Here is a 27,943-nt window from a genome sequence, read left to right as displayed (position 1 = left end):
GGCATGACAAGGGTGAAGCAAGAGGCCTCGGTGGGATTCCAGATCATGAGGATAATAATAAAATAACGACAATAAGAATAATGTTGCTGGCACTTACTGTGCACCAGCTCAGTGGAGGCGGGGGATGGTCCGTTAAGTCGTACTCGCCCAAGTTCTTAGTACGAGCCCTCGATACGTGCGATTGATTGAAAGGCAGGGATCAGGTCTACCGACTCTATTCTACTGTACTCGCACTAGCGCTTAGGACAGTGTGGTGCACACAGAAAATGTTCAAGAAAAACCACCGATTGATTGCAAAAGAACTGGGGTAAATACAGCATCTAAGCAAGTATTAGTTCCCATCCTCCCCAGGTCCCACCCTCTAAAGAGCAGACGCAACCGCTATTTGCTCACAGTTTTACAGATGAGGAAACTGAGGCACAAACCATTTAAGCGGCTTGCCCGAGATCAAACGGCAACCATGTGGAGGAGCTGGGATAAGAGCCCGGGGATCCTGATTTCCCTGTCCCGTGCTCTTTCCACTAGCCCATACCGCTTCTCAGCCCCAGGCTCGGGATTCAGAGTTCCAATCACTAGGTACTTAATCCTTCACTCCCGCGGTTTCCTATAAGACTGGTGCCATCAAGTGTCATCACAGTATCGTTGAGAGGAATGATGACTAAAACTAGGCCCCGTCCCTTAACTAGCCGAAGAAGCCCGGAGTTTACTTTCAAGAGAAGCTCTCCTTCACCAGACGTGGGGTCGATTCTCATGTGATTATTGAAAACATATTGCCCGTCCAGAAAAACGCTCTTGCAGTGGATGATAAAAGGTCTCTTAAGAAAACATCTATCAGGATGGAGAAAGCGATGCTGAAAAAATGCAATACTCTGCTTTCAGGGTCCGCCATTTCATGTGCCTTGAGAAGTTTTTTTTAAAAAAAACACACAAAAACTGAGTCTGGTAATCAGGAGAAGAAAGAGGAATCTGTGGTCATCCTGCCAGTCAGTCCCTGAGGGCATTCAGTTTCTCAAAACACTTGGATGGTGATGGCAAAAGCAGATTAAAAAGGAAGAGGCAGCGGTGGACGGTTTCAACAAGTTGTGAATCACCCCAGATGGTGGATTTCATCCAGTCTCAAAATGAAGAAGGAAATGAATCATCCCCAGTCCTCAGTATCACAGAAACGAGATCTGAACAAAACCCTCAGAGATCACTATGTTCTGACCCCTCCCAGCACAAGAATGCTTCTCTTAATATACCTTCTATTTATGGTGAAGGTTATGAGGCTGTCTTCTGTAAGGGGGCCATTTTACAGCCCACTAGTTCCCACAGTCATCCAGCTGTCTAGGATATTCACCCTAAACTTTCCCTTTATCCAATTGGCACTCTAAATCTGCCTCTCTTTCTGTTTTAATTTCCTTCTTCCTGATCAAGTGTCACTCTACCGGAGTTTATCATTTCTTTCCCTGGTTTTCTTGTCTCTCTTCCTCACGTGTATTTCCCTCTCCCCCTCTATCGTCGCCCTCCTGCAAATTCTCTTTTCATCTACCGGACCAGCTTTTCCTCATTCCAGTTCTTTCTGGAAACTGGCCTCTTCCACTAAGTTTTTGAATACTAGGTCATCTCTGGAACAACAATGAGTAGAAACCAATCTAATCTTTCCCAATGTGCCTCAAAGTACAGCCCCTTGTATTTTCGGTGGACTTAATTATCCATCATGAAAATTTAACTTACAAGTTTTTATCAGTGAGGAGTAGATGTTAAATTTTTAATTATTAGATGTGTTCCTGAACAAGATTATGCCTCCTCTGGACCCCCAAACCACCTCATTCGACTTTTCTCTGACTAGATGTTTTCCGTTTTATCGGTACCCTTTTCGTGGACTCATTTGCGGTCTATAACCGAGTATCTATCTGAGACCCAGCGTTCCCATTATCCGTGTAGCAGACACAGCGGGCCGAACCTCGGTCAAACTCTGCTTACTCTATTTGCGGCGAGGTGTTACGTTCGCATTTTTCAATTCTCCTGACAACTATCCAATTTTCCAGGATTATTCAGACATAATTATAAGTGACTCTTTCAGCAAAATATCCAGTCCCCTAAGAGGTAAGTCATCTGGAGGAACTCTTCTGCAGATGTTCAATAGAATTCCCAGGCCTATTTTTGGCCAGTAGATATTTTATAAGACACTTGTTCCACCCCGAATGGCCAACTTTTTCATTTTCTTCCTGCTTAATGATTTTATTTTAACTTCATAACAGGGTTATGGCTGATTTTTCTATTCCTTCTCATTTAATGTGGGCTGGGAGACCGTTTCCATTTGCTTCTAATATTTCCTGCCCAACAACCATGTTTTTCCCTTCGTCTTTGTACCACCACCATCTCACCGGGCAACGGCAATGAAAATCTTTTAGCCGCACTGACTGGGTTTAAACAGAATTTCTATTTTTAATAGTTGTGGTATTTGTTAAGTGTTTATTAGGTGCCAAGAACTGAACTGAGCGCTGAGGGAGCTATGAGATAATCAGCCCCTGTCCTACATGAGGTTCACAGTCCAAGTAAGAGGGAGAAAGAGAAGCAACATGACCTAGGGGAAAGACCACGGGCTTGGGAGTCAGAAGACCTGGGTTCCAATCTCGGCTCCATCACCACTCGTTCACTGAGTCGTATTTACTGAGCGCTTACTGTGTTCCGCACACCGTACTGAGCGCTGGGGAGAGTACAATACAACCATAAACAGACACATTCCCTGCCCATGACGAGCTTAGAGTCTAGAGGCGTGAGTTTTCTGTGTGACCCTGGTCAAGTCACTTAAATTCTCTGCACCTCGGTGACCTCCTGTGGAAAATGATAACTCAAGCTGTGATCCCCACATGGGACGTGGACCGTGTCCAACCCGACGGTCCCGTGTCTACCCTCATGCTTAGTACAATGCCTGACACGCAGTAAGCGCTTAACAAATACCAATAAAAAAAAATTCCGGTCATTTAATCCCCATTTTACAGATGAGGAAACTGAGGCATACGGAGGTGACTTGCCCAAGGTCACACCGGCAGGCAGGGTCCAGACCAAGGATCTGAACCCAGATCTCCCGACTCCCAGGCCCGTATTCTTTCCGTCAGTCTACGCTAGCGCCGACTCTCCCCTCCGGTCTCCCGCTGGGGCGGAGTCATGGAGGAAAGCCACCTGGGAGGCCCAGGCTGACAGCGGGGTGACTACCTCTTCTTTCTGGCCCAAAGAGCGGGGTGACGCTGGGGCAAATCTAAGCCTGCGGTAAAGTAGTGCGGCTTGGCCGTCGCACTCTCCAATCCCGCCTGTGATGCAGGGAGGGCCGGGCCCGCACCTGCCTTGAGGGCAGTGTCACCGGATGACCCGAATGCTCATCTCCTCCGCCAGTGACAGCTGCCCAGCCCCAGCCTAGTGGAAAGAGCACGGGACTGCACATCAGGAGACGGAGGTTCCGGTCCCGGCTCCGGCAACTGCCCGCTCTGCGTGACGCTAGGCAGCTCACATAAATATCCCACCGAGGAACAACGCCTATATGGATAGAGATCCCATTTACCCGATTCCTTAAAGATTGGCGGCCCCAAGTTGGCACAGCGGGCAGACTCAGTGCTTTACCAATCTGGATTGTGCCGGAAAATGGGCGCAGGGAAAATTCTGCTCCAGGTGGAGAACTCGGGGCGGAGGGGGTTGGGGAGCCGGGTTGGGGGGGGGCTTTCCTAGCTTAGCTCGGATTCGAACCTCGCTCCCAAGGGGCTGACGCAGCAGCATTTCAGCGTTTGCTGGAAATCGCGTGTTTCACATTATCATATCCTAGAATCCCTCAAGAAAACAGGATCGGGAATTTGTTGAAATGATTTAAAAGTGAGAAGGTTGCAGTTCAATTAGGTCCGGGGCCGGGACCGGCAGCGTGGCCGAATGAAAAGGACCCGGGCCTGGGGGAAAGAGGACCGGCGTTCTAATCCCAGCTCTGCCGTTTACCTTCCGTGTGGCCTTGGACAAGTCATTTAACTTGTCCGCCTCAATTACCACATCTGAGAAATGGGGATTAAGACTGTGAGCCTCACAGGGGACATAGGTGGTGTCCAACCTGATTATCTTGTATCTACCCCATTTTTTAGAACAGCGCCTGACACAGAGTAAGTGCTAATTAAGTACCATCGAAACAAAAAAAAAAAAAGAGGGGGGGTGAATAGCTCAGTTTTGTTTGAAAGTTTACTCTCGATGCAGCCACGGGGCTGCAATAGTACTTTACCTGGGCACAGAGTTCTTATATGTCCCTTGAAACATAGTTAGCTCTTAATTATCACAATTACTATTATTATTATCATCATCATCCCGGCAGCTTGGATCCAAGATAGAGGAATGTCAATATTCATCACTATCCTTGTCTTTGAAGTGTTTTTTTTCCTCAGTCGTACTGACTGAGCGCTTATTGTGTGCAGAGCACTGTACTAAGTGTCTGGGAGAGTACGATACCACAGTAGAACAGAGTCGGTAGACACGCTCCCTTTTATTCCTCCCACTTTTCTTCCTTGTCCGCCACCCACCCACTTCTACATATTATTCTTAGATTGTGAGTCCCTTGGGGGCCGGGACCTTTTCTCCCTATCACCCATTTACTTTCACCACTGCTCTGCACGTAGTAGCCACCCAAATCTGAATGAACGTGCCCAGAGGATCACCGCGTCAGTGACCGTCACTGGACCGCAAACTCCTCGCTAGACGGTCAACTCCCTGAAGGCGGAAATCAACCAACTCTCTTGTACTTTCCCACCCTCTTGGCCCAGTGACCTGCACGCAAGAAGTGACCAATAAATACCACTGATAGATTGGCAAAATTGCTTCCGGTCAACCCGTGTCCTATCGTTCTCCAGCCCTGCTTTGCCCTGCTCACTGGTGTGGCGGTGGAAAAGTATTCTTTCCCTGCCCAGCACCCCCCCCCCCCCCCGAATTACACCCTAGAAGTGCTTAAAGCCCGGGAGAGTAGGAGGATAAATCTATGGCTTTACTGAGCACTTTCTGCGGGCAGAGCACCCTAATAAGCATAGGACGCCGCTCCCGGTCAAGATGGTAGAACGCAAGAGTTATATCATTCGGTCCCCTTTCCTCTCTACTGTTGCTTTTGAATGCTTTAGTGACGCAACCTATTCCTCCTAGTTCCCTCCCCCGATCCCCATCTACACACCTACGTCCTTTCTCTTCCGAGAGAAAGAAGGATCTAAAAATCCGTACTGTCTGGAAAATCGGATTCCTTTAAGATTACTCTGTCCTTCCATAGGCAGCATAGACGGGGGAAGCAGCGTGGCTTAGTGGAAAGGGCACGGGCTTGGGAGTCAGAGGTCGTGGGTTCCAATTCCGGCTCTGCCACTTATCGGCTGTGTGACCTTGGGCAAGTCGCTTAACTTCTCTGTGCCTCAGTTACCTCATCGGTAAAATGGGGATTAAGTCAGCGAGCCCTACGTGGGACAACCTGATTATCTTGTATCGATCTCAGCGCTTAGAACAGTGCTTGGCACATAGTAAGCGCTTAAATACCGTCATCATCATCATCATCATCATCATCCAGAGGCTTTCAAATACAGGCCTTTCCTATGGGTTTCAAGTAGATCACTAGTACACACCAACTCTCGCAGTGCCTCCTAAGGTAGGTTGGAATCGACTCCTATTGTTTTAGGGAAAATCTGTAATCGAGCCTATGGTTGGAAACAGGGATCCTAACCTTACTCTCCAGAGGGAGCAGAGCTGGCCGAGCTGAATACCATCACTAGGCGTGATTAGTTCTTGGGAAACTTTTCCCCAGTGTACTGTTTCTGTACTGTGAAGTTCTGCATCTCAGTACTGTGGGGTTGAACAAAGTGATTTTACACCAAGTTGCTCCAGTCAATAAAACAGCAACAGTTAAAATCATCTTAGAGAACCACAGAGAATTTAGTTGATCGCTGCAAAGTGCTTTTATTGACTTATAGGCTGCATTTGAGTTTATGAATGACGATGCCCTGTGGACTCAGGTAAGCCACACAGCATGCTGGACAAGCAAACAACTTTCCCAGTTCATTACGAGAGCCGTGTGGGGCACTCGATTGGCCTAAAGGGTGAATTGCATTGACTCGCGCTGACCGGCAGACTCGGGCCACCCTAAAGGTACGCGTCCAGCTTCCGTGACTTCGTCTTCTCTAAAATACCAAAATGAATAAATTGTTAGGCTTTGTGCAAATTATGAATGATCTACAGTTCCAACTCTTACAACAATAAACCCTTAACCAGAGGGAAAATGCCGTTAAGCCCTCCCGTTCAATCGAGTGAAGCAGGAATATTGATCTTCATTTAATTATTTTTATGAAATGGGATAAGAGAGGGGGCTTGGTGAGAAATTGCTGCACGTCTTTTTCCTACTTGGAAGCACCGTTTCCATCGATTGACATTTCCTACTCCATCCCCTCCTCGCAGCGAGCAAAGGGAATTGGTGTTCACTGTGAATATTTCATGGGAATCAGACTTTCCTTTTTGGTTTTGACCTATTTTTCCCACTGACTCACAGCTTGTGCAAGTGCTAAAGTATGTCAGGACTAGAGAGATAATACATGTGATAGTCCCTCCCTCTTTTTGGCAGTTTTACAAAATTAGCACGATTTTTCAACTTGGCTATCAACCAGAGAGATACGTAGAATGTTTGGCTGCTTTCTCCCAAAACAGTGACGATCTCTGCTCCGGGAGCTGATCGAGCCCAATCGCGATAAATAAAATGATAGGTGAGACAATGGGAGAGAAACCATTTATCGTCCAGACTTTCAATGCCAGGTGTTGCTTGAAGCTAGTCAGAATACCTAGCTGGTAGCCCCGAATAATCCCCGAATTGAGAAGTGCTCATTATTAGCACTGAGGGGTACGTGGTGAATAGGAAGTCAATATATTCACAACGAACATAAAGATTTAAACGGGAATTTTTCTCAGCAACCTCCGGTTAAAGTCAAACAGGAAAAGAAGCAAAAAAAAAAAAAAAAAACCCCCACCAAAAAAACCCCACCCCAAAACGGTAGAGCTGGAAGTTTAGGGTTAAATGGACATTTTATCATTTAGAAAAGAAACGACGGCTAATCTACGGCAGCTTTATGGATGGATGTTGGTTGAGATGCACATCCATACCTAAAGGCGAGCTACTGTGGAGTGGTTATTTTACTGTGGTTTTGTCAAGGGAGCTTAGCAACGCGATAGCAATAACAGCTGTATATTTTGTTGAGAAGTTTGCTTAGCAAGGCAGTTACCATGGAAACGCCTGGCAATAGCGATCTGATTCTATCCTGTATGAAACTGATGAGTTTACTTAGTCTAGATTACTTTCCATGGATGCGAAACTTCAGAAAACACTAGTAATTCCACCCATTTGCATACGGATCATTAGCAACTTGTTAAAAAACAATCTACGCGGTTTGGGGACTGAAGTGGAGAAGACTATTCTGACAAGCTCCGTTGCCGCAGAATCACGCCAGCCCTCCGTAGGCCATCCAGAGAAATATAGTGCAAATTAACTGTAGTTGAAAACCGCTTCGACTGCAAGAGTTTTGTACCCCAGCATTCACGTTGGTAGGATCTGAGTCACAATAAATTATAAGCCCTACACTGAGATTTCCTTAAAATAGTTGCAGCTGGGAGGTGTAGTTATCTCATGAATGAGCAAACGAGAGCAAAACAATCTTCCGTGGGGAAGTTTCTCAATGAAAAATCTGGTAAACAGGCCTGCGAAAAAGGAAACAGATGCTGACTGATAAGAATGGGTGTATTTTGACAGGGAAACACCAGCATGTGTGTGCCGTGACTGGAATGAGGAGCTTCTCCGAGAGGCTTCATCACCGCACTCAACACCGTCTCAGCCAGTCGAAGTTGCTTGATCTCAAGTGGAAGTGACATCTTCCCGCCGGGTGACCGGGGAGATGTTCCTTTTGTCCTGCTCCAGGAATTCAAGATGGCTGCAAGACCACAGCCAGGATTTGTATCGAAGGACTTGTATATGGGTGCGGAGGTCCCCGTTTACCCGACGGTGACCCCATTAGACGGTGACAAATGTCCCTGGCAACGGAGTTCGCATCCCACCTGGCGGCCTAAAGCGTCTGCCCGGTCGGTGGAACGTATGGCTGAAGTCCAGGTTGGGACCTGCACAGGAAAAGTGAGTATCTCTCGGCAATTGTCTTTTGTTAAATATAAGAAATCTGTAGGGTCAGAATGGAATGAAAAGGACCATCCAGGAACACGGAGGGAAAGGAGAACAAGTCACGTGAGAATAGAGAAGGACGTAGCGGCAAAGCGACGGGGAAGGAAAGAGCAGTGACTTAGGGTTCCGGCATAAAGCTTGTGGAAGCTAGTCGTACTGATGTAATGGAAAGCGCTTCAATCCAGCAATATTTCATCAGGGGACCCGCAGGGGGTGGGGGGGGAAATATTGGCAATTTGCCCAGATTACCGAACCACTGTAACACAAAAATCCAAACGAGGCATAGAGGAGAAGAGACACTATGTGGCTCACGAGCACTAGAAAAGAAATTGTGAAATTTGCTTTAATCATAAATGTCCAGGTGATAGACGAGGAAACTCACCTAGGAAGGGGTGACCCCTGGGGGTTTGCATCTACATTGTCTTTTTTTTTTTTTTTTTTACATTATTTTTTAGGAGCTTACTATGCGCTGGGCACTGTATTGAGTGCTGGGGTAGACACAAGCTAATCAGGTTGGAAGCAGTCCCGATCCCATATGGGGCTCACAGTCTCAATCCCCATTTTGGAGATGAGGTAACTGAGGCACAGAGAAATTAAATGCCTTGCCCAGGGTCACACAGCAGACAATTGGCGGAGCCGGGATTAGAACCCAGGTCCTTCTTATTCCCAGGCCTGTGCTCTATCCACTAGGCCACCCTGCTGCTCTGTGTGACATTATAAAGTTCAAACACTACTGATCGTGCTTTAAATCCAGGTCCAGACAGTACCGGAAGGGAGAACACAGCATCTCCCAGGCTAGTCGATCTCTGCCCTGCTCTGTGATACGAGTCACTTTCCTGGAACATGAAATTCAGTTTCCCAGAATGCTCTTTACCAAAAGAGAATGCCAAAAAGGTTCAAGTCACTATCAATCTATCAGTGGTATTTACTGAGTGCTTACTGTGGGCACTAGATATGGCGATACCGATCAGTCAGTCGACTGATCTGTAAGATTTAGGGAACCTCTTTCGGGTGCAGAGCACTATGATGATGATGATGATGGTATTTGTTAGGTGCTTACTATGGGCCAAGCACTGTTCTAAGCACTGGGGGAGATACAAGGTAATGAGGTTGTCCCATGTGGGGCTCACAGTCTTAAGCCCCATTTTCCAGATGAGGGAACTGAGGCACAGAGAAGTGAAGTGACTTGCCCACAGTCACACAGCTGACAAGTGGCGAAGCCGGGATTAGAACCCACGACCTCTGACTACCAGTCCCGTGTTCTTTCCACTGAGCCACGCCGCTTCTCTCATGAGCACTTGGAAGAGTGCGATGGCGTAAGTAGACACAATCCCTGCCCTCAAGGACGTTACAACCTAGAAGGGGAGTCAGGCACTGAAAACCTCCTGCCTCATTGTCACTTTAGGAATATGCCTCATTTTACCTATGGGAGAAGAGCAGCGTTTATCGGAAGTATTGGCAGTCACCAGTTCGACACGTACTTCTGGTTAATGTTGCCCAAACGATGTCTCGTGTCTTTCCGGGTCTATACCCCGGGGACCAGGCTGGTTCTAGTGGTCTCAGGATCATTCGGGAAGAACGGGTTTGGAACTGGCCCAGTCCCACGAACCGGAAGGGGCATAAAAGATGGAATCGGTCCCAGATTCTTTGAGGAACTCTGCATAGGAGGGCACCAGATTTGGACTGGCTAGACCGGCTCCAAAATTTGTTTTGGAAAATCCCATAGAGATAATAGAGGCGCGACTTTCACCCAGTTGTAACGATTTGACTCCAGCTAGACAACTTTCTCGCTTCTGTGTAGAAAGCAAGTAGTTGCTTGTAGCCGGACAAGCCAGTGATGCCCACGCTGGGGAAGCTGAATGACCTGAGGTAAAGGTTACGGGCTTGGGGGTCAGGACACTGGGGTTCTGATCCCTGCTCCACCCCTTGCCTTCTGTGTGGCCTTGGACCAGTCACATAACTTCAATGCGCCTCACTTTCTTCATCTGTAAAATGGGGGTTAAATTCTCCCCCTCTCCCCGCTTTGGACTGTGAACTCTAGATGAGGCAGGGACTGTTTCTGACCTGATAACCTTGTATTTACCCCATTGCTCAGTAAAGTGTTTGATGCATAGTAAGCCCTTAAATAGCACGCTGATTCACCCATGATTTTCCCAATCCCAGAGAGGTAATCTGGCCCTGGGGGTCATCAGTCGCATTTATTGAGCGATTACTACGCGCAGAGCACTGTACTAAGCCCTTGGGAGAATATAATTCCAGAGTTGGCAGGCTCGTTCCCCGCTCATAAAGAGTTTAGAGCCTAGAGAGGGTGACGACGGTCCACGGGGGAGACGGTCTACACGGTCCAGAGTGCCCCTGGATCACAAAAGTCAAAGTGGAACTGAAGAGCATATCCAAGTTGGGCGTTCCTCACATCCTACTGTTTCAGCTTCGGCATCAGTCCACTGCCTAGATCGCCTTTGCCCAAGACGTTCGTCCAACGAGGTGCTCAAAGTGTTTAGCTTTTTCAAATCCAACTCCGGTGGAAACTAGCTGCGTCCCCTGGGGGGCGCCAAAATGACACCCCATAGGAAAAGCGAGCCGGGCTTGTGTGAGAGGAAAGGATGCTTTTGCCAAGAACCCACTCGATGTACACATCTTTGGAATTCCAAACTAAATTCAAAACGTTTGCTGCCCAAGGTTGTTGTTTTTTTCCTTCCAAAAGTGACTTCATGTTTCCACAAAAACAAGCCTCAAAAAGCCTCTCTAAGTCAACTAAAGAGATTTCATGGACACAAAATCGCTCTAATTCAGCAAAACGTGATGAGTACAAATTACAAGTAAACTAATCAGTAAGCAGTTCTACAGTTTAAATTGTCCTTGAAATACACATGGATTTAATAATTAGAAAGAGAGTACTTGGAAAAGCGTGGATTTCAGAAACTCAAGACCCCCCGAACAACTGCTCAATAACTTCAAAGTGTGACTAGATTTTCTTCCTCTTAATGAAGAGTCAGTGAAAGGCTCTACAGAATTAACCTGTAGGGTTTCTTTCCTTTTTTTCAAAACACGAACAGTTTCCCCGGGCCCTTCATAACCTTTCTAGGGGTCCTCATTATCAGAGGCATTGCGGCTATCTGAAGATAGCGGTGCCTTCGCTTTTGTTACGAAGACTATGAATTTATCAAGGAAGCTTCCCTCGCACGTACCAAAGAGTTAATGAATGCCACTCTCTCACTGAAGTAATGATTCATCTCCTTAAGCAACGCATTTGATTTCCCGCTGTTTGCTGATGCATGAGGTAACGGGTGACAGACATGAGATCCTTCAGACCTTTGGGGTATTGGTAAAAGAATTCATCTTCTTTTTCATTTCACCCTCCTAACTTTCTCTCTGGAGCACTGAGCCGAGGCTCTTTCCCTCTGTCTAGCTTTCGAGGGTGATTTGGACAAGACGATGGACAAGCCTCAGTCGGCCAGGCAGGCCGAAGGGCACGCGGAGGATTTCGTGAGGAGGATGCGCTCTACGGCCAAAATGAGAGCAGCATCGGACCGACGCCGCGCTACGTTGCCGCAGCTCAGCATGAGGTTGCCTTGGTTGGTGCTGTGGTTGGTCCTGCCCGCGGTAGCCGGCTGCTTTGCAAAACTCCTTCCTACTGGGTCCATCTGCCATATGAAAGACTCAACTATATTTACTGAGCGCTTACCGTGTGCAGAGCAGCGTACTACGGACTTCTTCCCAGCAGACATCCCCCTATTTGTGGAGTAGGGACAAGAACCCGGCCGTATTTCTTTCCAGCACATCAACAGCTGGACTCCTTTCTGAAGAGCACCTACTAAATGGTACCACCTATCAATTCTGATTTCGGGTAAAGACCTTTCTATAGACTTTCCTATCTTTTCAACATCAACTGGTATTTTTTATTTCATCAGCTCCCGTTGTTACGCTTTCATTCATCTCGGAGTATTTTGGGGGAGGGTCTTGGTGGAAATGATCTTCACTTAATGGTTCTTCCCGAAGCGGATGTCCCTGACGAATAAAATTACTCCCCTCTATTGTCCTAAAGGCCCCTGCTGTTTTAAGTTCAGAGAGAAAACCTGTGAGAAACAGCAAGCAACCACATCATTTGGGCAAGATTAAGGAGAACCGCACGGCCCGGTTAGTGACTGTGAATACTTCAACCTGACGCTGCTTTTCTACCCCGGGTAAAACAAGGAATATCCATGAAGTGCCAATGAAACGTTTGCTTTAGTGAGGGAGTGACTCGAAAGGGATTTAGATTTGAGGTTCCATTCAGTCCTCTCATCTAATAACAATACTAACAGCATTTATCAAGTACTACGCATCCAACACTGTATTAAGCACTGGGGTAGACACAAGATAATCAGTTTAGACTCAGTCCTTGTCCCACATGGGGCTGACAGTTATGAGTATGTGATCCCGCACCAGGTGTGGCTCTGTTCTGGCTCCGGTTCGGTGACGTTGGAAGCTTTGGCATCCCTTCACAGTCAATATTTACATGAAACTGAAAACAATGTGAAGTGAACTCAGCCAATTATCACTGTCACCGGTTGAATGAGAACTGGATGTCCTAACCCCATCCTTCGCACTCTCCTTCGGAGGTTCCCACAGGCTCAAAACTGACTGAGCGTTTCGGGTTCTCGGATCCACTGGCTATTAGAGCCCCTCTAGGAGGAGCAGCCCACAGCAAGTGCCATTTGATTTAAAAATAAATGTCTGCCGGGTTATAAAAAGGACGTACTATTTATAACATTCCCAAATGCAGGAAGAAAATGCAGGAAGCATACTTGGAAATGCTAAAGCGGTACGCGTAAGTTCCAATTGCGTAAGCAGATGGTCTCCATGAAAGAATGTTCAGAGCGTGATGTCATTAGCCATGATTCACAAGCTGTGGCCAGTAATCAGAAGCTCCACAAATACCGCTCAGAATGCTAGGGCACTAATCTGGGCCTGGCTAAATTAGGATAAATGATTTACTCTGATTTTTCCACCTACTTAATGTTACACTTTCCCAACCTCAATAGGCCAATGAGAAGCTTGAGGATCAAATCTTTCAAATCCTACTTTTCTTGCTTTTAGTCTGGATTTTTGGTTTGTCGTAGCCAAAGTCCCAAGGAATAGCAAAAACCTACACATGCCTGTGGTAAACCTCGAGTCCTTTTTGCCAACTTTAATTTCATTTTTGGGGTTCAAATGGTCAAATTCTCAGGCAATACACTAGTTAAATTGCTTCTGTGTTTATCACCTTCTGAGTCCAAAAATCAAGGGGAAACGAATGGACAATCAACAACTTATAGAAGTTACCTCACCCTGAAAGCCAGAAAACTCTGGCATTTTTTCCAGTCTCCCATCAATGGTTTTTACTGATTACTACCCTGGCAAACACTGTCATAGTTTCTGCTATTTTGTCTTACCCCTCTGTCTGAGAGAAGCAGTGTGGCCTAGTGGAGAAAGCATGGGACTGGGAGTAAGAGGACCTGGGTCCTTTTCTTGGCTTTATCACTTGTCTGCTGTGTGACCTTGGGAAGGTCACAACCTCTCTGTTGCTCAGTCTCCTCATCTGTAAAATGGGGATTAAATCCTAGACATTATTACTTAGGCTATGACCCTCATTCGGATTGACATTATGTCCAAACTGATTATCTTGTATCTACCCCAGTGCTTGACACACAACAAGAGCTTAACAAATATCACCATTATTTTTCTGTTAGATTGCAAAGACCTGAAGGACAAGGACTGAATATTCTGCTGCCAAACACTTAGCATGTGACAGGTGCTCAATACTTACTGTTGATGATCACGGTCCTTGTCCACCTTTCAACTGTTAAGACGGCCTTGAACTCTGGTGGACCCGATGTGTCTTCATTTAAATATGTTGAAATGGAAACACGGAGTGTTCGTACCATTTTTCCGAAGTTCCGTAGCAAGGTAGTGGTAGACTTAAAAATCAAATTCTAGTCTTCCTATCATCCAGCCCTCTCCATTCTTTTCCCGTTTTAAAGTAACAGGGCCAGTTTCTGACTAGAGTAGTCATCGGGCAAAGGAAGCTCAGGGCCTTTCTCCCCCTTCTTCCTCCCACGTCAATGTCTTCTGAAGTTCACAAATGCTTGTTTCCTCATATGTGTTACTGTCTCTGCTACTGTTTCTTTATGGAATTTGCTAAGTGTTTACTATGCTCCAAGCATGGGGCTAAAGGCTGGGGTAGATATAAGCTATTTATAAGATCAGTCTTAATCCCCATTTTCTAGTAACTGAGGCACAGAGAAGTTCAATGACTTGCCCAAGATCACACGGAAGACGACTGGCAGACCCAGGATTAGGACCCAGAGCCAGTATTGGAACCCAGACCCTTCTGAACCCTAGGACTTTGCTCTATCCACTAGACCACACTGCTTCTCTATATACTGCTGGGTTCTTTATAGCTCGGAAAGTCGGACATAAGAGACATGAAGGTGAGGTGAGCCGTTGAGGGTGTTGTCCGTCGGGCAGATGCTGAGGCAGGAGGCGGGGTTGAGGTCTGGGGCTCCTTGAAGGAGGCCATTTTTTGTATACTTGTCAAAGTGTCCCCAAAAAAGTACTGAAACTATAATTGAAATGGTGGTCGCAAGCAATATTTCCCTTGGACTTCGCTCCGCCGACAACCTGAAAAGAGGAGCGACGGCAGTCTCAGCTGCCTCTCTTGGGGAAAAGAATGTCTTGCCTTTCTAGGCAGCAACTGAAGATCGGGCTCCATGGAAAGGGTGATGAATCTAATTCATCAACTAGCGGGTGAAGACTGACAAAAGAGGATTCTGGGGAAAGTAACAGATTCCAGGCACCAACTCCCTCTGTCTAGAAGAAAATGGCCCAAACCATTTTTGGAGGCGGGGATATGGACAGATGCAGTAGTTGATATCGGTTTAAGGCCCAGTTTTGCCATGCATTGTTTGAAAAGGCATTATGCTTACTTTGATAAGAAAAATAATTAAGATAAGACTTCCAAGAAGAGAGCTGTTTTCTAAAACTCTCCACAGGACTCATGATTTAGGCTCCTCACAGCTGTATTATACAACAGGTTAATTTAGATTTGTGGTGTTGACGTAAGAGTTCAATAGCCAACTATAAAGCATCGGTTTAAGAGGGAGACTTGCTCTAAGTGACATAATTATCTCGAGGTTTAATTCAGCAGATTTCTCCAGACAGGAAGACAGAGAAGGCTACTCTCCTTCAGTGAACTCAGAACGATGATTCTGATGCTTTCTGCTTAAAGTCTCAAATGCTTTTTGACACATTTCTCTTTTATGCTCTCTTCTGCAAACATTCAAAATCTCCAGGAAAAAGAATGTGAGAGAGGCTATTAGATGGATGGAATGGAAAGTGAGAGTCAACTAAGCAAAAGCAGAATCACTGAGCAGTTGAGCCATTGAGCAACTGGGTATAGATTCAGTCAGACACTAAGAGGTATTTTTCCTGTGCAGATATTTCCTTTTCCACCTATTAAAATGAAGCAGGAAAGAAAATACCCAAGGTTAGCAACAGGCTATGCAGCACTAATTCCTAGAAAGTAGCTGCTTGAATGGAAAATCTATCCGCATTTGCTAACAAAATATTCCCTGCTGCTAACCATTTTCGTGTTAATTGCGACACTGGAGAGGGTTTTCAGTAGTCTACTCATGTAGCCTAGTCCCACTAGAATGGAAGCTTCCACTCGACTATAAACTCCCAATGGACCGTAAAGCCTCCTGTGGGCAGAGACTGTGTCTACCAACTCGGTTGCATTTTACTCACCCAATCGCTTAGTACAGTGCTCTACAACCGGTAAGCGTTCAATAAATACCACTGAATGATTAGGGGTTTTTTTAAAAATAGTATTTGTTAAGCACTTTCTATCCACCAGGAAGTGTAGTATTGGGTAGATACATGCTAATCAGGTTGGAAACAGTCCATGTCCCACTTGGGGTTCATAATCTTAATCCCCCTTTTACAGATGAGGTAACTGAAATTCGGAGAAGTTAAGTGACTCGCCCAGAGTCACACAGCAGACAAGTGGCAGAGGCGGAATTGGAACCCAGGTCCTCTGAATCCCAGGCCCGGACTCTTTCCACTAGGCCACGCTGCTTCTCAAATGTGAGCGTTTGGGTAGGATATTCCAACTGTGATTCCTTAATGGCATTTCCCGATTCTCTTTGCCGGTGTTACTCGTTGGTTGTTTGTCCTGTTGCAGTGAAAACCCAACTGGAAATAGGGTTATCCATCTGCAAGCCATCAGTGAATCAACCAGTAGCATTTACTGAGCGCTTACTCCGGGAAGAGGCCTGTACTAAGTGCTTGGGAAAGTACAACAGAGATAGTACACGTGTCATAGGGTTTGCACAATGGTGAGATGGAGAGACACTACAGTGAGTTACATGTACAAGGAAAGCACCAAGGTAGAAGATAGATACTTAAGTGCTCCGGCATCGGTAGGATGAAGATCTAAGTGTTTGGGTGCTAGGGTTTGAAATTTATAGATGATGCAGTATGTGGGGATATGGAGTGAGGGAGATGAGAAAATAGTACAGAACAGATGGAATTTAGGTCTGCAAGTAAAAAAAGGCAGGCAAATGAAAAGAGAAAATTGTCTTATAAAATGAATTTTGGTGGTCATTCATCTAGTCACCAGCACTTATTCTGTGGCGACAGTGTGAATTACCCTCCTTGGAACTTGAAAATGGCTAAGAAGGGTTTAATAATAATGAGAAGAATGATACTTATGGCATTTTCTAAGTATTTTCCACCTGCCAAGCACTGGGGTGGACACCAGTTAATCAGGCCAGACGCAATCCCCGTCTCACACTGGGGTTCGCTGTCTAAGAATGAAGGGGAACAAATATTGATCCTCATTTTACAAATGCAGAAACTGAAGCACAGAGAAGTTAGGTGACTTGCCCAAGGTCACACAAGAGGCAAGTGGCAGAGCCACAAGAAAAGGAGTTTATGAAGGAGTCCAGAAAATTGGAATTTCCCATAAAGTAGAAATGAAATCAATTTCCCTAAGAGGAATACAAAGAAAGGGCAAAGGCTTTTGACAATAAAATGGGAAAAAAGTAAGACTGGAAATAGGGTCCCCTTGGGTGATTCATAAAGGAAAATGAATGGGGAAAAAACCAAAATCAAAAATAGTCTTTTTTAGGAAAAGCGTAATTACTTATTGTTGAATCAAATCCAAACATCCCTAAACCAAGCCCTTTTTCTATCTCCAAGAATACTTCCCAATCAATCAGTAGTATTTACTGAGTGCCTACTAAATGCAGAACACACTGCCCTAAGCACCCGAGGGAGACTGATAAAGACAAAAGAAGTAATTCCTGCTCACAAGGAATTTACGACTTCACAGAGGAGTTGAAGATCGGACAGAGAAAGAGCGGGTCACAGTAACATGGGGGATCTTCCAGACGCGCTTGCCCTGAGTGTGCAATCTGCTCATTTAGTGGGTCAGTAGCATTTACTGAGCGCTTACTGTGTGCAGAACACTTGGGAGAGTACGTTATAATAATATAACACACACATTCCCTGCCCGCAAGAAGCTTACCGTCTAGAAGGAGAGACAGACATTTATACAAATAAATAAAGTCTATATTCCCTCTGGATGTGCATAAGCTTAGAAATCAACTGTTTAAATAAAAATTCTACAACATATTATCATTTCTATCAGGAGTGTGAAGGAGCTGGCTTGAAGGTCTGAAATATTTGAGCCATCTGGACCAACTGGTTTCCATCCCAGCAGGATTTCACTCAGCACTTTTGCCTTTCCAGGGTGGAAAAACTGAGTGCCTTTCTGGGTACTTCATCTGGATAAGAACCGAAGTATGAGATCCCGCTTGTCTTTTCCAGACACAAAGAAACTATACGGCATTTTGGTAAGAGTTTCTCTCTGTGTCTCCCTTTCTGCTCAGCGGGACTGCCTGGATTTCATGCCGGAATTGTGACCATCCATCTCAGAGGGGGTTACATTTCTGGGCGTTTGTAGCATTTCTGAAATGCCTTGATATTTTCGAATGGTATGAAGACGAAACATGAGTAAAGCAGTATTGCATATTTCATCACAGGCAAAACTCATACACGTGTTAGGCTGCCTAAAACCCAACTGGCGCTGTTGACCTTTTGCCTCGATGTTTTTAAACAGAGTGATCGGCAATACTATATTCATTTTCCAAGGAAAGGAGAAGCCGTCTTCTTTGCCTTCACGGTTGTGGTCTTGCAAGATTTTGTCTTCTATGATCTTCCAGAATTGACCGATCCATTATAAGAGCAGAAGACACTCGACTAAGAAGCTAACCGAGTGTTTATATGAGTGCCTCTTAATGACGGGTGCCCATGTAAAACAGATTCCCAAACCTGCTAAGTAGGATGATTACATTATTTAGGTATTATCCTGGCCCAGCCTGATTAAATCCTACTCCAAAAGGATTAGCTGTTGGGTACTTTATTATTGGGAACATACTGTAATTGGGACACTTAAGTTTGGCTCTTCTAAGTCATGAAGCATTTTCTGAAGTGTTGTTTATTTGATATTTAGCTTGGTTGAAAGACAGGTTTATTCAGAGCAAGCCACTGGTCAAAGCACTTTAAGTATTATTAAAGGGTAAACCATAAATGTTCCTCTTATAAATTCTTATTGCCTGTCTGTGATGCTTAGAACAGTGCTTGACACACAGTAAGTGCTTAAGCGATACAACTATACAAAATGAGCAATCAGTTTTCACACTCTCTAAATATTCCATTTCTGGAGGGTTTTTTGGTTTTCAACTTCCATTCAGATCCTTTCATTATCCACGATGTAATTTAAAATTCTCATGACTTTAGAAAGAGCCTTTACCCTGACCGCCCTCCCCCTTTGAAAGGTTCCCATCCTGTGACAATCGTTCATTCCACATGTCCTCCATTCACGTTCCATGGGCCAAGCCTACCCTCCCTCATCATTCCACCCAAATCCCGGGGATTTAGCCTTCTACTACCAAGGTGGGCACTGTCACCACAATTTTGGGTACTTTCCATTGTTCTGTAATATTCACATAGGCCATTTCTCCCTTCCAGGCCTGTAGTTAACAGGGAGTTGGAGGGTTTAGCTTCTATAGTATAGCCTATACAAATTTCAAATGCATTGTTCAAAAACATGAGAAATGACTCTGGTGAACCATCCCGGTTTAGGAAACGACACGAGAACAGATGAGATGCGTGAAGATAAAATAAATACCCTCCGTACATATCTACCTCCTGTTACATAATGCTGCCAGTTCACATTTTCTGAGGGTAATTCCTACGGGTTGATCTCCTGTCACATGATAGAATGCATTCGGAGCTACAGTCTTCAGCATTCTACTCCCCCTGAATATATAGATCATAATTGTACCTTGGATTAATTAGCATGCAAGAGCCAACTTGCGGATGCCAACAATGGAAACAACCGCTTGGCTCACTGAGAGGGCACTTGCCGCCTTTCAGAAGGCCCAGGTGGCTGATTCGGATCCGCAATTAGTTGATTACAATGGCTGTTCTACGTACGTGGATGAAATTTTATGGCCCCCATGTAAGTAGAGGCACAGCCCTGGGCATTGAAGAGGGTCAGCTAAGGCCTCTTTTAAAAGATCTCTACTCTCCCCAAGTGGGAGGTTTGCTAGTCCTCAGTATCTGACCTACCGAAGAAAGGGAAATGCCAGTTGTTTATTCTTTCCCTGAAAAATATTTATTGCTTGTGAATTAAAAAAACAGGCAAGTCTTACTCTAAATATCACCTGGAAGGATATATGTACACATTTCCGTATTACACACACGCGTGGGACCCAAAGCGTGACTTCATCTAGGGGACACAAATACTTTGAAAGAGCTTTCCACGTCATCACACTGTCCCGGAATATTAAAATGGATGTGGCTAATATCAAAGTGGCTAATAGATACGCCACCAATAATATCATTACTATAAAAGTATGGAAAACTCTATCTGTTGTGACTAGTCACATATCTACTGAATTATTTTTCTCAAGGGCAAGAACCGACGCATCTTCATACAGGGATTTCAACTACCACATTTGGAACTGGATTTTAGGAATGCAGCGTGCTGGGGATTTGCTAGTTTATTAACCACACCCACTAGAAGAGTGCCAGCCTAATCAAGTTAATACACTTATTATATGGCCAACTCCCTATTAAGCCTAATTTCTTGGTCTTGTCAGGTGACCAAAAATCACAACTCATAATGAGAGAGAGAGAGAGAGAATTATGCACAGAGCTGACAGCTTATTTGTAAATGCCTCACATGTCCTGGGGGAGTTGGGAGAAACCGGTATAAACACTTTTATGAAGAAAAAATTCTGTCAGACTAATCTCATTTTCTTCTGTGACACAGTAATATGCCCATAGATCAGGAGAAGCTGTAGGGAGACCACAGATCGCCTTCGTAAAACTGGTGAGCGGGTTCCACCACAGACCAAAAAATACACCTCAAACCATACGGGATTGCAAAAGGGATGCAACTCTTGGAGGACTGGGCTCGAAGATTTCAAATCTTCTTTAGTGAGCCCAGGTATGATGCACTCTCATGATAAGGATGACGACAACGGAGTCTCCCATCATAAACGACAGATATGCTCAGACCTGAGATTCAAGACCTGAGAATGGGGAGGGCGGAATTGACGGTAGTGATTCGTGCAGCATCCCTTTCACTCCTTCTTCCCTGCCAATTATGTTCTCTTGAGCCTTTCTGCGCCCAGGAGTCAGGCTGAGTAGCTTGGGCCTGAACGTGAGCTGTAACCCTAGTTTTGTTTGATCGATGCCTTGGTTTAGCTCTTGACTACCGTCTGATTTGCTGGAATTGGTGGGATAATATGAAATATCTTGTTATCTCATTTCCTCTTCTAAAGCCGAAGGTTCTGGGGCTCTGAATTCTTTAAGCTGTCATTAGCCATGATTCCAAGCTCCAGAACTGTAATTACAATTCATGTGGTGGCATAGAATGAAAGCTGGTCTATCAGGGTTATTGGCAGAGGAAATTGAGAAAAATTAGAGGTACCTCCCGACATTTTCCCAAACACACAGAACCTCGAATCAGACACTTAGTTTAATGCATAGGGAGAGAAAAAGGGGAAACTGAACAGAATCAATCTAGAAATCGTAGTTTCCAGGCAGCGGGAGCTGCAAAATTAAATTTCCTATTTCCCCTTATTTCTCCAAATCCCACTCCCTAAACTATCTCCTTCTACAACCTGATGCCTGGTCATAATGACTGAAATTAAAGGCTTCAAGGTGAGGCATGATATACGGTCTGAACTCCTAAATATAATTGTAAAATTAACAAATTGACAGTGTCTGTCCATTTATAAGAAAACAGGATAAACGAGTATGAAGTCAAAGGTAGTCCAGCACTCAATAAATACTATCGATTGACAGATGAATGCCTAAAACACACCCAAGATGTATTACTTTAAAACTTACATGCATGTTAGTAAACTGACTAAAGGATTAGATTAAGGGAGGTTTAAGACGAACTGCTCTACTGACTGAATTAATTACTGGGGATTGTTGAAAACATCTCACGCATTTTTTTTCTTTTGGTCCAACAGGTCTCACTCGCCACTACGTTTAAATAGGCTCCTGTTTATCATAAAGACGTCTTTTATAAAAAAAAATCAGCTTAAATACACTAAAGTTAGACTTCAAAACCATTCGTTTTGGTTCCTGATTTCAGTATTTAAGACCTGGACCAAAAAAAACAAAAAGGTCACTGCAATTAAAGGTATACTGTGCCACTGGAAACATGAGCAAGGATTTGCACTTTTTCCTCAATCTCAAGATTCTGTGATTGAATCTTAATTGGAGTCACAGGGTTTCATTTCACAGCTAGAGCCAACAGACTATTTATAGGGTAACTACAAGGAAGAGGTAGAGGAGAATATTTTCTCGTGAGAAAAAGAGAGACACGGTGAAAATACCTTCCTCCGGTAGTGCAGTAAAAAGGAGGAGAGTAAAATATCCACCTTTCTGCTCTCGGAACAGGGGAGGCACTTCCAGTAACCTATTACTGTATCTGCACGGAACAAGCTAATCTGGGGGCAAGAATCTGGGATGAAAATCTGGATGGGGCCCAAATTAGGGATGGGCAAACTCTTTAGTGCGGATTGAGTCATAGCGAAAAGGTACACAGTGTTTTGGGAGGTAGAACCATTAATCCTGTCTTTGAGTTTAGCCTGAGAACTCTGGACTGACTGACAGCCTGCAATTCAGACTATTCCATCCCTCAGTCTGTCTGTGTGGGAAAGCAGCGTGGCCTAGCGGACAGAGCCCGGGCCTGGGAGTCAGAAGGCCCCGTGTTCTAATCCCGGCTCTGCCGCTTGTCTGCTGCGTGACTGTGGACAAGTCGCTTAACTTCTCGGGCCCTCATCTAGAAAATGGGGGTCAAGATGGCGAGGCCCATAGGGGACACGGGGACTCTAACCCATTTGCTTGTGTCCATCTCAGCGATTAGTACAGTGCCCGGTACACAGTGAGCACTAAACCGGTACCACAATTATTAAGACTAACCCAGCCTGTTTCTTCTTTGGATAACAGCGTTACATGGATCCCCTGGGCCACTTAAACACATCCATCACATCCTTTGGAGGGCTCCAGAACAGAACCTACAGGAGGACGGGTGGCTTGCTAACAATCTGAAACACCGAAGGCAGGTTTGGAGGGAAGGTGAGGGTGTCCACCCACAGCATTTCTTTACATATCTATGTACGTAACTATAAATCGGTTCTTTACCTTAATATCTGTCTCCCCCTCTAGACTGTAAACTCAAAGCTAGTTGTGAACAGGGAACGTGTCTACCAACTCTGTTGTATTGTACTTTTCCAAGTCCTTAGTACGGTGCTTTCCACATAGTAAGCGCTTAATAAATATGAATCCTTGATCTCCTCTGCTCTCTCTCTCCCTTCTGCTTGAATCATTATCCTCTAAGCACTTGCTATTCACTCCATCCTCAGCCCCACAGTACTTATGTTCAGGTCCATCTTCTATTTTAATATCTGTTGCCCGAACTGTACTTTCCAAGCTCTGCACACAGTAAGTGCTCAATAAATACAATTAAATGCCTGAATGAATATGTCTTCCATCTAGACTGTAAGCTCTTTTTGGGTCTAACTCTGCTGAATTGAACTCTCCTAAGCGCTTAGTACAGTGCTCTGCAGAACGAGAGACTGTTGGATCGAAAAGACAGAAAATCCTCCAGCATAGTGTCAGAATCAGACAGGGAATGGAATGGCAGATGGAAAATCCTCTGGCATAATGTCATAATCAGACGGGGGATGGAATGGCAGGAAAAAAAAAAAAAAAGACGGTCCATTACAGTGCCCAGTGACATGATTCAGGGATGGCAATAATAATAATGATGATGGTATTTGCTAAGGACATCCTGTGTGACGAGCACTGTTCTAAGCGCTGGGGTAGTTAGAAGGTAAGCAGGTCGTCCCACGTGGGGCTCACAGTCTTAATCCCCATTTTCCAGATGAGGGAACTGAGGCACAGAGAAGTTAAGTGACTTGCCCAAAGTCACCCAGCTGACAAGTGGCGGAGCCGGGATTAGAACCCACGACCTCCGACTCCCAAGCCGGGGCTCTTTCCACTAAGCCACGCTGCTTCTCAGCCACGCTGCTTCTCAAGATGGCAAGAAATGTTGGGTACAACCCCAGGCCCAACTCAGAGAAGACTGAGGGTGTGATGCTGATCTGGGGGCTTCAAGGCTCACAGGTCATTGTTTAATGTCCACTCCAGCCTGGGGCAGTCTTCCTGCTGCCCCCGTCCTCCTCCCCTGTCGTACCACAGTGCCGGAACCAGCCTGGTGAAGTTCCCCGATAGCTGTGGCAGAGAGACACTTGCAGAGTGTAATTTTAATTTGAATACCCAAATCAGTTAACATTAAAGCCCATGTCAATATCGCGCTGAAGTCTCTATTACGTGCAAGGACTTCAACCAGGTAGTGAGAAAGTGAATAGCTTCAGGTCATCCCGTGTTATCGATCCAGAGCTTTTGAGAATTGGAGTCGATGAGACACTGAAGGGGAACATGAAGATGAAACCCAGTAGGGTAAGAATAAAATGATGGAAACTGATGGGCAGAAGAGAGTCACTTGCGGGCTTTACATTTAAGCAATTGAAAGATTTTCACACAGTGAAATGCCAGTCATTCCCAATGAACGGGCCAGAGAGAAGTTCATTCACATGAAGATTTTCAGATAAATGTGTAAGAATTGTCTCTCTGGGGATGTGGGACTAATATTGGTCCATTAAACAAACTTCTTTTTCTCTAATTTTACACACACATCCCCCCAGCGACTCGGAAAGCTGCATTTTGGAAAACCCAGGAGAAATTTCACAGTATTTCAATGATATAATAAGTAAAATATACGAATCCCCGTGTTCTGGGCTACGACTTCGAGAGGTACAGTTAAATAGCCCCTGAAGTTGGGAAGTGTAAAGGTGCTGAACATCCTCCTGTGAATGTGCAGACCCACCTGTTTCAGTTGTAAAAGTGCCAGCCAGCTGGGAGCACTCGGGGATTTGTTGTTCCTGCAGTGGCCTGGCCAGAGGTCCCAGCCTCCTGAGAGTTTGATGGCCTGCAGAGAGTTGGGCCTTATTTCCGCCCCCACGGACACTTTAGAAGGGAATTCAATCCCAGTTTGGGGGACCCCACCTGATGGGAACGATTCTCTGGAGGGTATATGGTCTTAGTTTGGGGACCCCACCAGGTTGGAATAATTCTCTGGAGGGAATCCAGTCCCGAGTTTGAGGAACCCCACCAGGTTGGAATTATTCTCTGGAGGGAAACCAGTGCTGGGTTTGGGCACTCCCCCAGTTTGGAAGCATTCTCTAGAAACACCCCAGGGGGTGAGCAGTTCTGAAGCACCACTCCTGCACCCCGACAGGCTCCCCCAGGGAGAAGACGGTCTGATCAGATAATAATAATGCTTACGGTATCTGTTAAATGCTTACTATGTCCTAAGCGCTGGGGTGGATACAAGCAAATCGGGTTGGATACAGCCCCCGTCCCACGGGGGGCTCACAGCCTCGATCCCCATTTTACGGATGAGGTAACCGAGGCCCAGAGAAGTCAAGTGACTTACCCAAGGTCACACAGCAGACAAGTGGTAGGGGCGAGACAAGAATCCACGACCCACTGACTCCCAGGCCCGTGCTCTATCTCAGCCGGGAGGGTGGCAGTGGGGGGGCACATTTCAACCCCTGAGACAGATGACCTCCTCTGACAGTTTATTTTGCGGACTAAGTACAGATACACAGGACACCTAGTAAAAAGAATCTGATAGGGATTCTAAAAGGCCTATAGGAGCCCAACTGTAATTTCAAAGCGTCAGAACTCCTGAGCTAACTCAGCCCTCTCTCCCACCTCTCTTCATAATTAACCCGTGATACCTCCTTCTCCTATGGCATTTATAGATGGCAAACGGCTAATTTTAACTTAGCACGAACAACAAATTGCCAAGGGACCTTCTCTCAAAGACTGGCTCCCTAAATGTTTGCAGAACGGTCATGTTTTTTGCATTCACTAAAAATGACAGAGAGGCTAAATGACAGATCTTACCCAACCTATTCACTCACGATGGGAGTGTCGACAATAGCAGTGTCGTTGAGAAACCGAACAAAAGGAAAACCTACAAAAATGTCACAGTCACTTCAAAATGTCATAATCATAGTAACTTACATTCTGTCAGCAAGTCACTGGCTATTCTTAAATATCAGACAGGTGAAACTTGAGTAGGAGGCATTAAACATTAAATAGAAAAAAAACAACCAGTCCCATAGCACGGCTATTCCACCTGTGTGGCTATTAAATGTTGTTCATTGACTCTATCCTTCCAATCTTGCTAATTATGTCCACCACAGGAGTTGATTTGGGGTAGGCTTTATAACTGCTCTGTAATAATATCCAGGAGGGAGAATCCTAAATAACAAGTGTTCTGGTTGACGCATTATAAATGAAAAACACACTTCAGCTTGGAGGTCTCAATCAATCTGTCAGTCACCCTTACTGAGTGCGACCTCTCAGGGGCGCAACTGGAGAGTTTCCAGTCGTCTACCAGCCTCGACGACGGAAGGGAGAGTCAAGCAGAGGTCTGTCCATTCCATTCCCGAGCTTGGGCAGTGGCCAGCGAGTGGGAGGCCATCTGCCACAAGTCAAAACTCACCTGGGCTGGGCAGCAGCGGCACGGGAGAGAGTCGAGGGTGGACACTCAGGTTGGTAAACCACTTCCGGATTTTTACCAAGAAAACTCTACGGATGCAGCAGCAGAACGATTGCAGATGGAGGTGGGGTGTTCTGGGAGAGACGCATCCACGGCGCCACTTCGGGTCAGAGACGACCCGACGGCATAAGACAAGACTCTTTGCACAGTGATGAGGATGGTATTTGTTAAGCGCTTACTCTGTGCGAAGCGCTGTTCTAAGCGCTGGGGGGATACAAGGTGATCAGATTGTCCCACGTGGGGCTCACGGTCTTCATCCCCATTTTCCAGATGAGGTCACTGAGGCCCAGCAAAGTGAAGTGACTTGCCTAAAGTCACTCATCAGACAGGTGGCGGAGCCGGGATTAGAACCCACGACCTATGACTCCCGAGCGCGCGTTCTTTCCACTGAGCCACGCTAAGAGCTGCACACAGAGTCGGCACAGGCAATCGTTGCCGTCAAAAAGCTTACAGTCTAAACTGGGGGAGACAGACACTAAAATAAATTACGGGTAAGCGATAAATTATAACAATATGGAATTCAGTATACTGAGGGGAGAGGGAACATACGAGTACTCAAAAGCTTGGGTGACATGGATGCTGAAAGGGCAGGAGTGGGGGAAAAAAGGAGATGAGAACTTAGGACTGTTTATCAATTCGGTTGTATTACACTCTTCCAAGCACTTCTACAGTGCTCTGCAGGCAGTAAGCGCTCAATGATGATGATGGCTATCCAGGTTTTATTTCCCTACTATCTCAGGGAGCTCAGTTTTCCTCTATTTTGAAGGGGTTGTGATTTTAAATGCATAGAGTTCTAAGGGCAGGAGTCTCTTGTGGCCTAACAGAAAAAAAACAGTTGGAGGGTGGGGACAAGTTTTTCAACGAAAGAAAAAAATGGCACTCGTCTAAATCTTTCCCAGTCTTACATATCTCAGAATCACCTGGAATTCATAGATTCAAGGTGAGAAATGTTTTCATCTGCCAAATAAGCGATTTGATGCTGGGTTAACACTGGATGTATGTGCTTCAACTGGGCAGTATCTTTTAATTACACTTGAGTGAAGAAAGACGGGAATAAGCTCTTTATTAAAATGTTAATACCTAAACTAAAAATACACAATGTTCAAAAGCCCAGGACACAACTTTTAAGCCCATCTAATAGCACAGACGTCAAAGGAAAAAGCAATATCAGAAGCAGCAAAACTGGAAGAAATTACACACAGGATCGACCCACTCATGGAACATTCCCATCTCATTTTGAAAGACTTCAGGAAGGGTAATAGTGAGGGGGTAGCTAAGGAAATGGTGGCTGATGGTCTAGTTTTATAATGGGAAGATGGTCTTCAGCTGGTCTTTCCCCTGGCTGGATGCTTGTATTTTTAATTTTTTGGGGGGGGAGGGGTGCCATGCCTTTTTACCACCACAACTTCTGCTGCCAAGGTCCATGGCACACTGTCCTGAGCAGGCAACTCAAAACCTCCAGAATAAGTGGGCGGGTCAGAGACCACCCCCAGACAAAA

General features: G+C 45.4%; 2 long non-coding RNA genes across 3 annotated transcripts in view; one reads left to right on the top strand and one right to left on the bottom strand.

The window, feature by feature from the left end:
* LOC103170329 overlaps positions 1-27,943 on the bottom strand; it is a 497,551-nt gene that overhangs the window by 181,471 nt on the left and 288,137 nt on the right. The window lies entirely within an intron of this gene.
* On the top strand, positions 7,839-23,008 carry LOC114816095. Its single transcript, XR_003763878.2, has 3 exons — positions 7,839-8,149; positions 17,969-18,072; positions 22,757-23,008. It is a non-coding gene; the product is annotated as an uncharacterized LOC114816095 (long non-coding RNA).

The sequence above is a fragment of the Ornithorhynchus anatinus genome, chromosome 13 (assembly GCF_004115215.2).
Source record: "Ornithorhynchus anatinus isolate Pmale09 chromosome 13, mOrnAna1.pri.v4, whole genome shotgun sequence".
NCBI lineage: Eukaryota > Metazoa > Chordata > Mammalia > Monotremata > Ornithorhynchidae > Ornithorhynchus > Ornithorhynchus anatinus.
The sequence above is the reverse complement of the archived record's forward strand: the minus strand, read 5'-3'. Positions and strand labels throughout refer to the sequence as shown.